The sequence below is a fragment of the Lithobates pipiens genome, unplaced genomic scaffold, assembly GCF_037356315.1.
Source record: "Lithobates pipiens isolate NorthernLeopardFrog02 unplaced genomic scaffold, aLitPip1_a1.2 Scaffold_8, whole genome shotgun sequence".
Lineage (NCBI taxonomy): Eukaryota > Metazoa > Chordata > Amphibia > Anura > Ranidae > Lithobates > Lithobates pipiens.
The window spans coordinates 557,253,968-557,268,713 of NW_027507903.1; the positions used below are offsets into that span (position 1 = coordinate 557,253,968).

At 44.9% G+C, this 14,746-nt stretch overlaps 1 long non-coding RNA gene across 1 annotated transcript in view; it reads left to right on the forward strand.

Moving 5' to 3' along the window:
• LOC143963660 (uncharacterized) overlaps positions 1–12,248 on the forward strand; it is a 41,969-nt gene extending 29,721 nt beyond the window's left edge. Inside the window, exons 4-5 of the long non-coding RNA XR_013271015.1 lie at positions 2,046–2,105; positions 12,182–12,248. This is a non-coding gene — a long non-coding RNA (uncharacterized LOC143963660). The remainder of the gene's footprint in view (positions 1–2,045; positions 2,106–12,181) is intronic.
• Positions 12,249–14,746: the final 2,498 nt, after the last annotated feature.

Sequence of the window (14,746 nt, forward strand, 5' to 3'; positions counted from 1 at the left end):
AGGGGGTGCAAAAATATATATAAAAAGGCATAACACGAAGGTTGCAAAAAGGAAATCCCAGGTTAGCATGGACAATACTGAGAGTGAAAGCAAACAACTTATATATCATAATAAGCAGCAGACATGAATGACAATCGCTATATAACTTATACAGTAAAATTAAATCAATTATATATACAAATACACATGTTATTTACTCTCCACTATATTCTATACCTATATTGCATCGTAAACAGATGTATCAGTGTTGTCAATCTACCAGACAGAAATTTACTGACACGGCACCCAAGATTTACTGGCACAGCCAAGTTTTTACTCGTATTTCCAAAAGTTAAGACATTGCAGTATTAATTGCAAATTTCAGTATTTAGACTATAAACAAGTACAATGTGTAATTAGCAATGTTATTTAACCGGTTCCCGACCAGCGCACGACGATGTACGTCGACAGAATGGTACGGGCAGGCATATTGGCGTACAGTTACGTCCAATATTCAATGCCGCCCTGCCATCGGGAGCACGCCGCCGGCGGCGCGGTCCCGCGCTGGTCGGGACCCCCATGAGTCCGGTCGCGGGACCCACGGACTCGATCGCCGCAGGCATCCCCGTGATCGTCTCACGGGACGGCTGAATGGAGGAAATGCCGTGTAAACAACATTTCTCCATTCTGCCTAGCAACTAGTGACGCTGATCTCTGCTCCATGTGATTGGAGCAGAGATCAGTGTTCACTAAATGAAAGCCCAACCCCCCCACAGTTAGTAACACACCCCTAGGAACACTTAACCCCTACACTGCCACCCACTGGTTAACCCCTTCACTGCCAGTGTCATTTACACAAGAATCACTGCATTTATATAGCAGTGATTACTGTATAAATGACAATGGTCCCAAAAATGTGTCAAAAATGTCCGATGGGTCCCCCACAATGTCGCAGTCACAATAAAAATTGCTGATCGCCGCCATTACTAGTAAAAAAAAAAATAATAAAAAATTATTAATAAAAATGCTATAAAACTATCCCTATTTTGTAAACGCTATAACTTTTGCGCAAACCAATCAATAATCGCTTATTGCGATTTTTTTTACCAAAAATATGTAGAAGAATACGTATCGACCTAAACTGAGGGAAAAAAATGTTTTTTTTATATATTTTTGGGGGATATTTATTATAACAAAAAGTAAAAAAGAATGCGTTTTTTTCAAAATTGTCGCTCTATTTTTGTTTATAGCGCAAAAAAATAAAAACCGCAGGGCTGATCAAATACCACCAAAAGAAAGCTCTAATTGTGGGAAAAAGTGGTCTCGTCTTTGACCAGAAAAATGGTCCAGGGCTAAAGTGGTTAAAGTGTATGTTACCCAGATATTTCAAATTACTGATATGTCTGTTGTACCAGGTACTTCCAGCATCAACACCCTAGGACAGGACGTGTGTTAGGACTATAGAATACCTCCTTCTCTTCATAACATGAGTAAAGGTGTTCTGTAGTCTACAGAGAGAGCCTGGAACAATGCTATAACTGATAAGAGGGAGCACGGACAGAGAGAGCAGAAAGTTATCAGCTGACAAGGTTCTGGTAGGATCAACAGGTATATTTGTACTTATTTAGCAGAAGTAACAAAACACTTTTAATGATAAATTTAACATACCAAAATAAGAGAATTTCATACATGTAGCCCACTTTTGGAGGGGTTATGAGAAATGGCCCTACCCGAACAGGATAGTGGGCTAAATCTATAGGTAAATAAAAGAACCAGAACCTTTGCTATGTGGAAGAGTGGGTTTGATAATACATTTAACAAAAACATGGCTTGGGTGCACAGATAAAGGCATTGGATAATAAACTTGGCAGTGTCTCCACCCAAGACAGGGCCTCTGTGAACAGAAAATATCCTTCCAGGAAAATTCAACAGTAATCTATTCAAAATATTCGGGAGCAAAATAATTGGGAGTCTGTGATAATTAATGAACAGCTATTTAAAAATTCAGACAGTGGAGATGAGCAGATCCCTACACACACTTTACAAGTTTTCCATTTATTTTGCAGAAACACAAACGCCAGTGTCAGCAGTACCGATAGGCGGAGTGACAACAACAGGATCAGAAGGTAAGGATTATTGTTTTACAGATCAATTGTAAATAACTGGGAGTTTTTAAGTATAATGCCCTATACATACGGTCGAACATTCTAAAGACAAAATCCATCTGATTTTTTCCCACGGATTTTGGCCCAAACTTGTCTTGCATACACACGGTCGCACAAAGTTGTCGGAAAATCCTATCATTCAGAATGAGGTGACGTACAACACGTACGACGGGACTATAAAGAGACCAGTAGTTAATAGCTTTCATCTCGTAATTTATTCTGAGCATGCGTGGCACTTTGTGTGTCGGAATTGTCTACACACGACTGGAATTTAAACGATCAGATTTTATTGTCGGAAAATTTTAGATCCAGATCTCAAACTTTGTGTGTCGGAATTTCCGACAACGCAGTCCGAGCGCACATTTTCAGTCGGAAAGTCCAACCGTGCGTACAAGGCATAATAGTGGCCATAAATGGATATACACTATATTCCCAAAAGTATTGGAATACCCTCTTCTACACGCATATGAACTTTAATGGCATCCCAGTCTTAGCCTGTAAGGTTCAATATTGAGTTGGCCCACCCTTTGCAGCTATAACAACTTCATCTCTTCTGGGAAGACTGTCCACAAGGTTTAGGAGTGTGTCTATGGGAATGTTTGACCATTCTTCCACAAGCGCCTTTGTGAGGTCAGGCACTGATATTTGACGAGAAGGCCTGGCTCACAGTCTCCGATCAAATTCATCCCAAAGGTGTTCTATTGAGTTGAGGTTCGGACTCTGTGCAGACCACTCAAGTTCCTCCACCCCAAACAGTCAGCCAGCATGCAACGAGGCACTTTCCTCTACCAATAGCCAGGGCTGTAACAATGCCTGTGCCCTTACTTGTCAGGGTTTCCTCCCACCGTCCAATATGCCTCCCTATTGGACCAGTGTGAAACATTCGGACAAGCTAAGCTGCACTTGAGCACCATGAGCAGACCTCACTAATAGATCCTGCTCCCTGGTAGGCAGATAGCATTCTAAATATACCTAGTGATCCTCTTGTTAGGCAGAAAGACCCAAAACTATACTCTTTTCTAACACCTACCTAGGAGGGTGATACACAATTGTTAATTGTTGAAAACCAAAAAGGAGGTATAAAGATTTGTAAACCCCTAATTACATAAACCAGTCACCATGATGCCATTAAGTCTGGGACTGATGCTAATAGTTTGATTCACATAGATACAATAAAAGTATGAATTGTGGCCAGGTCACACATGAAAAATGTTGTCAAAGGCCTGTTCTGAGATGGTTGTGAACCAGGCCATCTATGTCACTGGAATAATCATTTCTAAATATGGTACAAATGTATCTAAATGCCAGGGGCACAAGGGAGTTTAGAAATGTAAAACAGAACGAAAAAATATATTCTGGTTTACATTTGTTAAAAAAATGTCATTCAAATGTCTGCTTTGCTTGTAGCCACATGTTTTTAACCACAGGGACCTATGATCCTATTCATCCATGATACGCTATACCACTGCAATAAAGAGGATCTCAAAAAGGTGGCATGAGGTCTTTGAGCTAGATCATTTAAAATTAATTCTAGATGTGGACTTTCACAGCATATTTTGTTCCAAATAGAACCTGCAATTACTTATGGGGAAGGGGCCTTGATTTTTTAGGTGCACCTTGTTTTTTTGGTGAAAGGTCATTGTTACATGACAATACCCACAAATCACCACAGAGAACTTTGTGCCCTGCCATTTAACTTCCATACAGAGCATTTAAAGAAGACTGGGATTTCAAGATGTGCTGTTCAAACTCTTTTGAAGAAGCACAAAGAAACGGGCAACACTGAGGACCGTAGATGCAGTGGTCAGCCAAGGAAACGTAATGCAGCAGATGAAAGACACATCATGCCTACTTCCCTTCAACATTGGAAGATGTGCAGCAGTGCCATCAGTAGGGATGGCCTTGGGGTTCGCCCGGGGGTCGATTCGCAGCAAATTTTGCGCGTTAGCGATTCGCCAAAGCGGCGGACTTCTGGCGCTGTTTGCGCGGCGGACATATGCGTTTACATTGTGAAAGAACTTTGACCCATGATGACACATCCATCATGGGGTACAGGGCAGCCAATTGAGACATTTCAGCACATGGACAATTGGACATTCCCCCTACCTTATAAATAGACCTGATCTGGCGGCCATTTTACATTCTGTCTTTTGTCAGTGTAGGGGGAGGTTGCTGTGTGGAGCAGGGACACAAATCACTAGCTATTAGGTCCACAAAAGTCCTTTTAAGGACTGGTGTACAGTATATAGGGTTCTGGTGCACTGCTGCTGACTGCTGTGCTACTGATTGCTGAGTGCACTGCTGACCAATTCTGCAGCTGCCTTTTGTCAGTGTAGGGACAGGATGCTGTGTGGAGCAGGGACAGTCAGTTTAAATACTAGCTATTACTATTAGGTCCACAAAAGTCCTTTTAAGGACTGGTATAGGTGTACAGTATATAGGGTTCTGGTGCACTGCTGCTGACTGCTGTACTGCTGATTACTGAGTGCACTGCTGACCGATTCTGCAGCTGTCTTTTGTCAGTGTAGGGGGAGGTTGCTGTGTGGAGCAGGGACACAAATCACTAGCTATTAGGTCCACAAAAGTCCTTTTAAGGACTGGTGTACAGTATATAGGGTTCTGGTGCACTGCTGCTGACTGCTGTGCTGCTGATTGCTGAGTGCACTGCTGACCAATTCTGCAGCTGCCTTTTGTCAGTGTAGGGACAGGATGCTGTGTGGAGCAGGGACAGTCAGTTTAATCACTAGCTATTACTATTAGGTCCACAAAGGTCCTTTTAAGGACTGGTATACTGGTATAGGTGTACAGTATATAGGGTTGTACACGTATAATATACTTTATTTCAAATATAGAAAGCCTATTATACTTGCCTGCTGAGCTGAGTGCTGACTGATTCTGCAGCTGTCTTTTATCAGTGTAGGGACTGAGGGACAGTCTGCAAATTACTAGCTACTAGGTCCACAAAGGTCCTTTTAAGGACTGGTATAGGTGTACTATTTGGTGTGCAGTATATAGTATAAAATACTTGCACATATAGAAAGCATAGTATAGTGCATTTCCACTGTGCAGCATTGTGACTGCTGAGCGGTTCTGCAGCGATACTACAAAGAGTGACAAAAGCAATAAAAAAAAAGTATTATTAATGGTGTGATAGATCAGTGGCCCCAAAAAACGACAGATTGAAGCGGGGTGTTAGACACCTTCTTCCACATACATACTGCACTTCTCTAGAGACAGGGTCATTTAAAAAATGACAGGCAGAGGAAGAGGCAGGCCCTTCCGCAGGGGTGATAAGGGTAGGGCAGGAGCAACAGACTTGAGCCAAAGTGGCAAATTGCAGAAGGTGCGTGCGATTACGTCAAAGGACGCACCAGACTTGGTTGAGTGGCTCACTCAGCCTTACTCTTCTGCACCCTCCTCATCCTCTCGATCTGCACCCTCTTCACTCTCTGCTGTGTGCACCCCCAAAGACACTACTACCAACACCACCACCACCATATACCTTCCACTTGAGTCACAGGAATTATTTTCCGATCCATCACAAGACATTTCTGATGCGCAGCCACTCTTGGCATTGGATCAGGAAGAGGAGGTAGCAAGAACCGCCACTCAGCAGTCTGACGACAGTGCCCAGATCAGCCCAAGGAGGAGGTTGGTCCCCGGTGTTGCTGCCTACTCCGAGATCTCTAATTATAGCGGTGGGGAAGGTGACGTCGATGATGACGTGTCTAGTGATGTCACATGGGTGTCCACAAGAGAGGAAGAGGAGGGGAGTTCAGAGGGAGATATGGACCAGCAGATAGGGAGGAGAAGCAGGCGGAACTTAGATTGCACAGGAGAGACAAAGCAGACTACTAATGTATCAGGAGCGAGGCATCAACCATGTACGGTCACATCTGGCGCTCCCAGGATGCCGGCACATGGCTCCGCAGTGTGGGCTTTTTTTAACGTGTCCACTGCTGACAATAGTGTTGCCATCTGCAATCTTTGCAGTCAAAGCATAAGTCGCGGTAAGCCCAACACTCACCTAGGAATGACCGCTTTAAGAAGGCACATGAGCTGCCATCACCGAGCCCAGTGGGAGCAACAGAACCCACAAAGCCACACTCCGGGCTCCCACTGTCCAGCCTCATCTTCCACTTCTCCGTCTCCTCTCCCTCTCTCCTCACAATTGTCCTCCACTCCACCTTCCATTATGTTTTCTGCAAAAAGGCAGGCTTCTGTGGGCCAAATGTTCGAGCCTAAAAAAATGATGACGCCGGATAACCCTCTTGCCCAACGGTTGACGGCTGGCTTGTCAGAACTGATAGCCTGCCAACTACTGCCATATAAACTGGTGGACTCGGAGGCCTTTCGAAAATTTGTGGCCATTGGAACACCACAATAGAAGGTCCCAGGAAGGAAGTATTTCTCACAGAAGGGCATCCCAGAGCTATATGGCCATATTCAGCGGCAAGTGAATCTATCTCTGGCACGCAGTGTCGGTGCCAAGATACATCTGACCACAGACACGTGGTCTAGCAAACACGGGCAGGGAAGGTATATAACTTTTACAGCCCACTGGGTGAACCTTCTGACGGCCGTCAAGCATGTAACCCGTGGCACCCACGGATTGCATGCAGGCCCTCCTCTTCTTCTCCTCCTCCTACTCCATCCTCCTCCCTCTTCTCCTCAGCTGACTCCTCCTTTTCCGCTGCTAGCGTCTCTTCCGCTGCACCGCCCAAGATCCCCAGAACCAATTCGACATGCCAGGTGAGACGTTGCCATCCTGTGCTGCATCTGTTGTGCCTGGAAGCCAAGAGCCACACTGGCCCTGCACTCCTTTCAGCTTTGTGTTCACAGGCAGATCAGTGGCTAACACCGCTCAATTTGACAGTTGGTAAAGTGGTGTGTGACAATGGTGCCAATCTGCTTAGCGCATTGAAAGAGGGCAAAATTACACACGTGCCATGCATGGCACACGTCTTAAACTTGGTCGTGCTGCGATTCGTTGTCCAATACCCTGGGGTCCAGGACATTTTGCGGCAGGCAAGGAAAATCTCGGCCCATTTCAGAAGATCTTACACGGCCATGGCTTGCCTTGCTGACATTCAGTGGCGACACAATCTGCTGGTCAGATGTCTTATTTGCGATTGCCCGACACGATGGAACTCAACCTTCTATATGCTTGATAGGCTGATCCAGCAGAAACGTGCAGTTAACGACTACCTGTACGAACTCTGCGGCAGAACAGGTTCTGGGGAGCTTGTTTTTTTTTCACCGCGCCAGTGGCTGCTCATGCGCGACGCATGCAGACTTCTGCGGCCATTTGATGAGATCGCTAAACTGGCCAGTCGAAGCCATGGCGCCATCAGTGACATCGTACCTTATGCCTTCTTTATAGAGCATGCATTGAATCGTGTCATTGATCAAGCCGTGGAGGAGCAGGAAGATGAGGAAGTCGCAATGCTGGATGAATTCCCAGGGGGGGATACTCTATCTGAGACAAGTCAGCAACAGGAGTCTGAAGAGGAGTCAGAGGAGGATGGTGCTGGGGCGGATGAGGAGGAGCAAGAAGAGCATGCTTTAAAACTTTCTGGGATCCCTGTTGTTGTACGTGGATGGGGAGAGGAGAATGAGGAGGATGACATTATCCTGGATGATGAGCAGGAGCCAGGCCACCACACCGCTTCCAGTTTAGTGCAAATGGGGGCCTTCATGCTCCAGTGTTTCAACAGGGACCCCCATATAAAAAGCATAAAGGTCAAGGACCAGTACTGGGTGGCAATGTACTTAGACCCCCGGTACAAACACAAAATGGCGGAAATGTTACCACTGTCACAGAGGGCTATCAGAATGGAGCACTTCCAGACCTTGCTTCAAGAAATACTACATTCTGCTTTTGCGTGCGCTGGCAGAGGAGGAATTCCTACTCCCAGAGAAAGAGTTGTGGGTACCAATCCAACAGCGCCTGCAAGAAGAGGGTGGTTTGAAGATGTGTTGGGGACTTCTGATATGAGGTCATTCTTTCAGCCAATCAATCGACAGGTCTCATCCGGATCCAGCATCAGGAAATGCCTAGACCGACAGGTGTCCGACTACATCGGGTTAACGGCCGATGTGGAAGCTCTGAGGTCTGATGAACCCCTGGACTACTGGGTGGGCAGGCTTGACCTCTGGCCAGAGCTTGCCCAATTTGCAATGGAACTGTTAGCTTGCCCCTTGTCCAGTGTCTTGTCCGAAAGGGCGTTCAGCGCAGCAGAGGGGATCGTGACCGATAAGCGCACTCGCCTAGCTCACAACAGTGTTGACCACCTCACATTTATAAAAATGAATGAGGCATGGATCTCGGAGGAATGCAACACATGTGACCAGTAGACCATGTATATGCATAAATCTATAAACAATTTATTTAATCGAGCACACGGACCTTTTTTCTACCTTTGGCTCACTTCCTTGTACAAAAAAAGCACACTGTACTATATGCCCATACCCTCCTATTTGAAGAGGTTGAGCGGTGTCATATTTTTGGGTCCCGCAGCGAGTTGCTGGTATCAGTGTTGCTGTCAGTGCTCTCTATCTCTGTGCTGGTGTCAGTGCTCTCTATCTATCTCGGTGCTGGTGTGGTGACAGTACTCTCTATCACGGTGCTGGTGTGATCTCAGTGCTCTCTATCATGGTGCTGGTGTCAGTGCTCTCTATCATGGTGCTGGTGTGGTGTCAGTGCTCTCTATCTCGGTGCTGGTGTCAGTGCTCTCTATCTCAGTGCTGGTGTCAGTGCTCTCTATCATGGTGCTGGTGTCAGTGCTCTCTATCACGGTGCTGGTGTCAGTGCTCTCTATCTCGGTGCTGGTGTCAGTGCTCTCTACCACGGTGCTGGTGTCAGTGCTCTCTATCATGGTGCTGGTGTGGTGTCAGTGCTCTCTATCTTGGTGCTGGTGTCAGTGCTCTCTATCTTGGTGCTGGTGTCAGTGCTCTCTATCTCAGTGCTGGTGTCAGTGCTCTCTATCTCGGTCTATAATGGTGCTGGTGTCAGTGCTCTCTATCACGGTGCTGGTGTCGGTGCTCTCAATCTCTGTGCTGGTGTCAGTGCTCTCTATCACAGTGCTGGTGTCAGTGCTCTCTATCACGGTGCTGGTGTCCATGCTCTCTATCTCGGTACTGGTGTCAGTGCTCTCTATCTCGGTACTGGTGTCAGTGCTCTCTATCTCGGTGCTGGTGTCAGTGCTGTCTATCACGGTGCTGGTGTCAGTGCTCAGTCTCTATCGCGGTGCTGGTTTCAGACAGTGAGGGAGATGCAGTGCCAGCACCATGGCTGAGGATCAGCACTGAACTGGCACCTCCGGACCACCGCAGTAGAGCCCTGCATAGGTGGGGGTAACGGCCGGGCAGAGGGAGGGGCTCAAGCACAGGTTGGCACACTGGGACACTGGCACAGGACTGCACTGCCCTGACTGTGGCACTGATCATTTCCTGCACCCCGTTCATAGCCTGCCCTGACCTTGCCTCTCCTCCATGGCCTTCATGCGCTCCAGAATTGGCAAAATTTCACAGATAAAAAAAGAATGCTTGTCGATTTTGATCCTAGATTCACTTAATACTTTTGTTATGTCAGTGTCCATGTTGTGGGACTAGGTGTGCACAGCTAGTAAGTATTTTGTGGCTGAAAATATGACCTGTAGGTTTCTAAGGTTTGCCTGCCATTAAAGTCAATGGGGCCCACCGCAAACTTTGCGGTTCGCAAACTTTTGGCCGCGTTCGCTAGCCTAGCACCTGGCACTAGCCATCAGCACAGAATGGACAGAAACCTGTGGGATTCAGGAACACCCTTCTACTGCATGGAGAAGTTTGACCAGAAGTGGTCTTAATAGAAGAATGGCAGACAAAAAGCCATACTTCCGATGTGGAAAGACTCGACTATGCATAATTCATAGGAACTGGGGTGCATAAAAATTTCAGAAGGTGCCCTGGATTGAATAGCCAAAATGTAAAACATTTGGCTGTAGCAGGAGGCAGGTCGTTCGTCTAAGGGTTGTAGAGCGGAAGAATAATGAGTGTCTGCAGCCAACAGTGAAGCATGGTGGAGGTTCCTTGCAGGTTTGGGGCTGCATTTCTTGCAAATGGAGTTGGAGATTTGATCAGGATCAATGGTGTCCTCAATGCTGAAAAATACTGGCAGATAATTATACATAATGAGATACCATCAGGGATGGGTGTGATTGGCCCCAAATGTATTCTTCAGCAGTACAACAGCCCCAAACATACAGCTAATGTCATTTAGAACTATCTTCAATGTAAAGAAGAACAGGAGTTCTAGAAGTGATGGTTTGGCCCCCACAGAGCCCCGATCTGAACATCATCAAGCCTGTCTGGGATTATATGAAGAGACGGAAGGATTTGATACAATCTACATCCACAGAAGATCTGTGGTTAGTTCTCTAAGGCCGCGTACACACGCGGGGACTGTTCGCTCAACTTTGTCCGTCAAACTGTTTCAGCGGACAGTCCGCTCAAAATTAGCATGGACGGACTTGCCCACACACGACGAACGAACAGTCCGCTGAAACCGTGCGCGATGACGTGAACGGCACGTACGACGGGACGAAAAATACGACGTCCTATACACTGCAATGCAAACTTCGGCGTGTAAATCCTTTCTGAGCATGCGCGGAACTTAGTTTGACGAACAAGCCTACACACGAGGGGACTGTTCGCTGAAACTTTGTTTCAGCGGACAGTTTTTCGGAATTTCCGAAAAACTTTGTTCAGCAGACTGTCCGCTGAAACTGTCCGCTGAAAGCCCACACACGAGCGGACTGTCCGCCGAAACACTGTTCAGCGGACAAAGTTGAGCGAACAGTCCCCGCGTGTGTACGCGGCCTAAGCTGTTTGGAACAACCTAACTGCCAAGTTCCTTCAAAAACTTTGATTTCTCCTCTGTTCATTTACTTTACATTTTATTAGTAAATTGGGAGTAATATGGCACAAAAGTATAATTGGGAAGGACTCAATAAATAGGGGCAGAAAGTTCATGAGAGACGAGTCCTCTTCGCAACTTCTTAGAATGTAAAGTCCATGGTGTCATAAATGCAGTATATTTTGCGTAGCACCTCTAAGGCCGCGTACACACGGGCGGACTGTTCGCCCAACTTTGTCCGCTGAACAGTGTTTGGGCGGACAGTCCGCTCGTGTGTGGGCTTTCAGCGGACAGTTTCAGCGGACAGTTGGACGGACAAGGTTTTTCGGAAATTCCGAAAAACTGTCCGCTGAAACCTTGTTTGAGCGAACAGTCCGCCCGTGTGTAGGCTTGTTCGTCAAACAAAGTTGCGCGCATGCTCAGAAAGGATTTTCACGCCGAAAGCTATAATGCAGTGTATAGGACGTCGTATTTTTCGTCCCGTCGTACGTGCCGTTCACGTCATCGCGCACGGTTTCAGCAAACTGTTCGTCCGTCGTGTGTGGCCATGTCCGTCCATGCTAAGTTTGAGCGGACTGTTTGCCGAAACTGTTGGACGGACAAAGTTGGGCGAACAGTCCGCGCGTGTGTACGCGGCCTAAGAGACTGAGGGATTCTCTAAAATTGCAAGCGAACACAGTAGAGTGTGCAGACTAAGTGTAGTAGATGTTATAAAAATGATTAAAACAAAGACAAATAGCAACTCACATAAAGATTCATGTAAAATGCTTGTTATCACAGTCCAGAAGGGGCATCAGTGAATAGGTCGAGTAGAAACACTGGCAGGAAGGAAACCTGTAGTAACTGGGAAGACAACAAAAGGACGCCGAATTAAGTGCAGTGGGTAAGGGAAGTAAATTCACACAAAGCAAATGACAACTTACTTGGATAGTGTACAGATCGCTTGTATGTCGTCTTATGAAAGTTTATCCCGGGTCAGTCTGCCTTTGTATTTTATGGAATTATGTATTAATTTAATACAAATCTCCATTAATTGGTCTTTTAATTCAGTTTAAGTTTAGCTTTGCAGTTGGAAAATAGAATTAGTTTAGCAAGCGATCTGTTTCTCTGGACTAAATGCCATTTTACTCTGATTTTACAGCTCTTGGTTGCTCTGTGTGTTGTGGAATGTGTGAAACATGTCACTGCTGCGCAGGCTGCTTAGACGTGTAAGTATATTCGTTATTTAACTATTGGGCATCAGTATGTTTGTGAGAATGATCTTTAGAATGACACATAGTAAAAGTGTTAATTTGGAAGCTGGCCTCATATTATTTGGTCAAGTATAATATTTCACTAAATTGATTGGGAAGAGACAGTATTATCTGATAAGAGTTTGAGGTGCACTTGCAATCTGGATGCAGGTGCCAATGTATTTTTAATTGCATCCCAAATGCAGTACATACTGCAGTATCATGCAGTTTTAGTAGTGCAAGCACTGCTTTTTGCATGGTCTGGTGCTTTTTGCAGCCCATTCATATGAACACAGGAATGTGCGGGTTTCAACTCACATGTTCCTGTGCTATCCGGTGTGAACCGGCCCTACCGTAATTGTTACATGAATAAAAATATGGATAAAAATGTATTGGCTGACTATGCAACAAGAACTCTCATCTACATATCCACTTTGTTACATACAAGATATATATAGCAGTTGTGTCTGGACTTGTCCAAGCAGGTTATCAAATCCAAAAACTTTCAAAAAGATCTTCCTCAGGGTAAATTCATATCTATATGTGCACACATGGAAGAAGTGCCAGACCAAAAGATAAGAGTCCAAATTAATTTATAGGTATTGTGCTAAAAGACAATCAGTTTCAGGGGGTCATAGTTCCTTTGACCCCCAAAACACATTGGCGGTCTTTTAGCACAAAAACAATAAATTAATTTGGTCTCTTCTCTTTTAATATGGAGCTCCTATCATGTATGCACATTGTTTTCTTCTAACCGGCTGGGGTACCCAATGGAAGTGTAGCTTTGTCTGCCTAACCTGAGCCAGTGGGCACTTCAAATGTTTTTGCCCTCTCACCACTTTGTTAATATGTCCTATTAATTTGTCTTGTTTAAACTCATATCAAAGTCCCAGCAACTCTTGGATGCCTTTTTATTTTTCATTGATATCTATATGACATACAATGGACACCATGAATATTCTCAAAATTGGCTATATTATACTATCTTGGTGTCATTCTGTGAATGACATACATACAAGCTTATGAGAGTTTTATACTTATCAAATCAGCCAAAGATAAATAAAATCTATCCAACCTGTTGACCCAGAAGATGCTCGGAGAGATGCGTGAGAGATTAAATTCTTGGCGGGACCCAGAGACATGCTCATGCACATGATTCCTGCTAAATAATATATATAATAGTAGTAACCCATATCACAGCGATAGGGAAAAACCCAGAAAAGGGACAAAGCCACCAATTGCATGTTGATATATAACTCACCCTCTATAGTAAAAAATATAATGAATACTACTAAAACCAAAGTGCATTGCCAGTCAATCAGTTGTGTATGTGCAATATGGAAGGAAAATATAAGTGGATAAAGGGAATACCACCCTTAAATAACAATAAAATAAAACAGTAATTTTAAAAAAATCAAAAACGTTAAAAATTAAGCTTATCAGAGATGTGGAAGAGGTGGCCCAGAATTCCAGCCGACCGTACCAATCCCTCTGTGGACAATGTTGGTATCTGCAGTCTGGTGCCCACCTCTTAAATACTGAAAAGGAAATAGGAGGGAGGAGGCCATTGTGTGTCATCCAAGGGGGAGATAAAGATTTCCCAACCTCATGACATGCATGTGATCATACATTCTACCCCAGCATTCCCTCCTCGTCTTGCCTACCTAGAAGCAACCACACTCATAAGTCATCAGATAAATTACACTTAGGCCCCTTTCACATGAGGTAGGTCCATTTGATGGACTCCACTTGCTCAGCGGGGATCGCTCCATCACTGATCCCCACTGAGCAGGCGGATGACGGGTCTGTCTTCAATCACTGAGCTGAGTGGAGACAGAAAGAGTCCTGCTCTCCTCTAGGTGGAGATCGGATAAAAACAGACCTCCTGTCTGCTTTTCATCCGATCCACCAGAGGTATGAAAAATAGGACCACCATCCATCTGGATTTGGAGGAGAGGAATAGCAGCGGGACATGCGTCTGCTCACATCCGCCGCTCCATATGGGTGAATGGAGGGTCCAATCAGGTCCACCTGAAAAACTGACAGGCGGACCTGATTGGACAGACTGTGTGAAAGGGGCCTTATGGTGTTAGTTTCACATCTGTTCACCCACTATGGACTATGGATATAACTTTGTCATTACTAAAGATAACAAGGTGATATATATATATATATATTGTTTTTTTAAGGACAAACACGGCTTCCCTTAATGATATTGTCTTGCAACAATTTTCCCCCCACAATTCTTAGACAATAAAATGCAAAAAAACTAAACAAAACCCTCTTTTTTTTAAGTGTTTAAAAATAAATGTTATTCTGTAATTTGTGCTGTTTAAAATAAAACTATAATTTTAATTCAGGTACAAAGCAAATTTATATACAATTTTTTTTTTTTCATTTTGAAAGCTTATATGCAAGTAATTGACCATAAAAGTGGTATTGGGGGCCGGATACTCCTCTGAGGGACATGTATC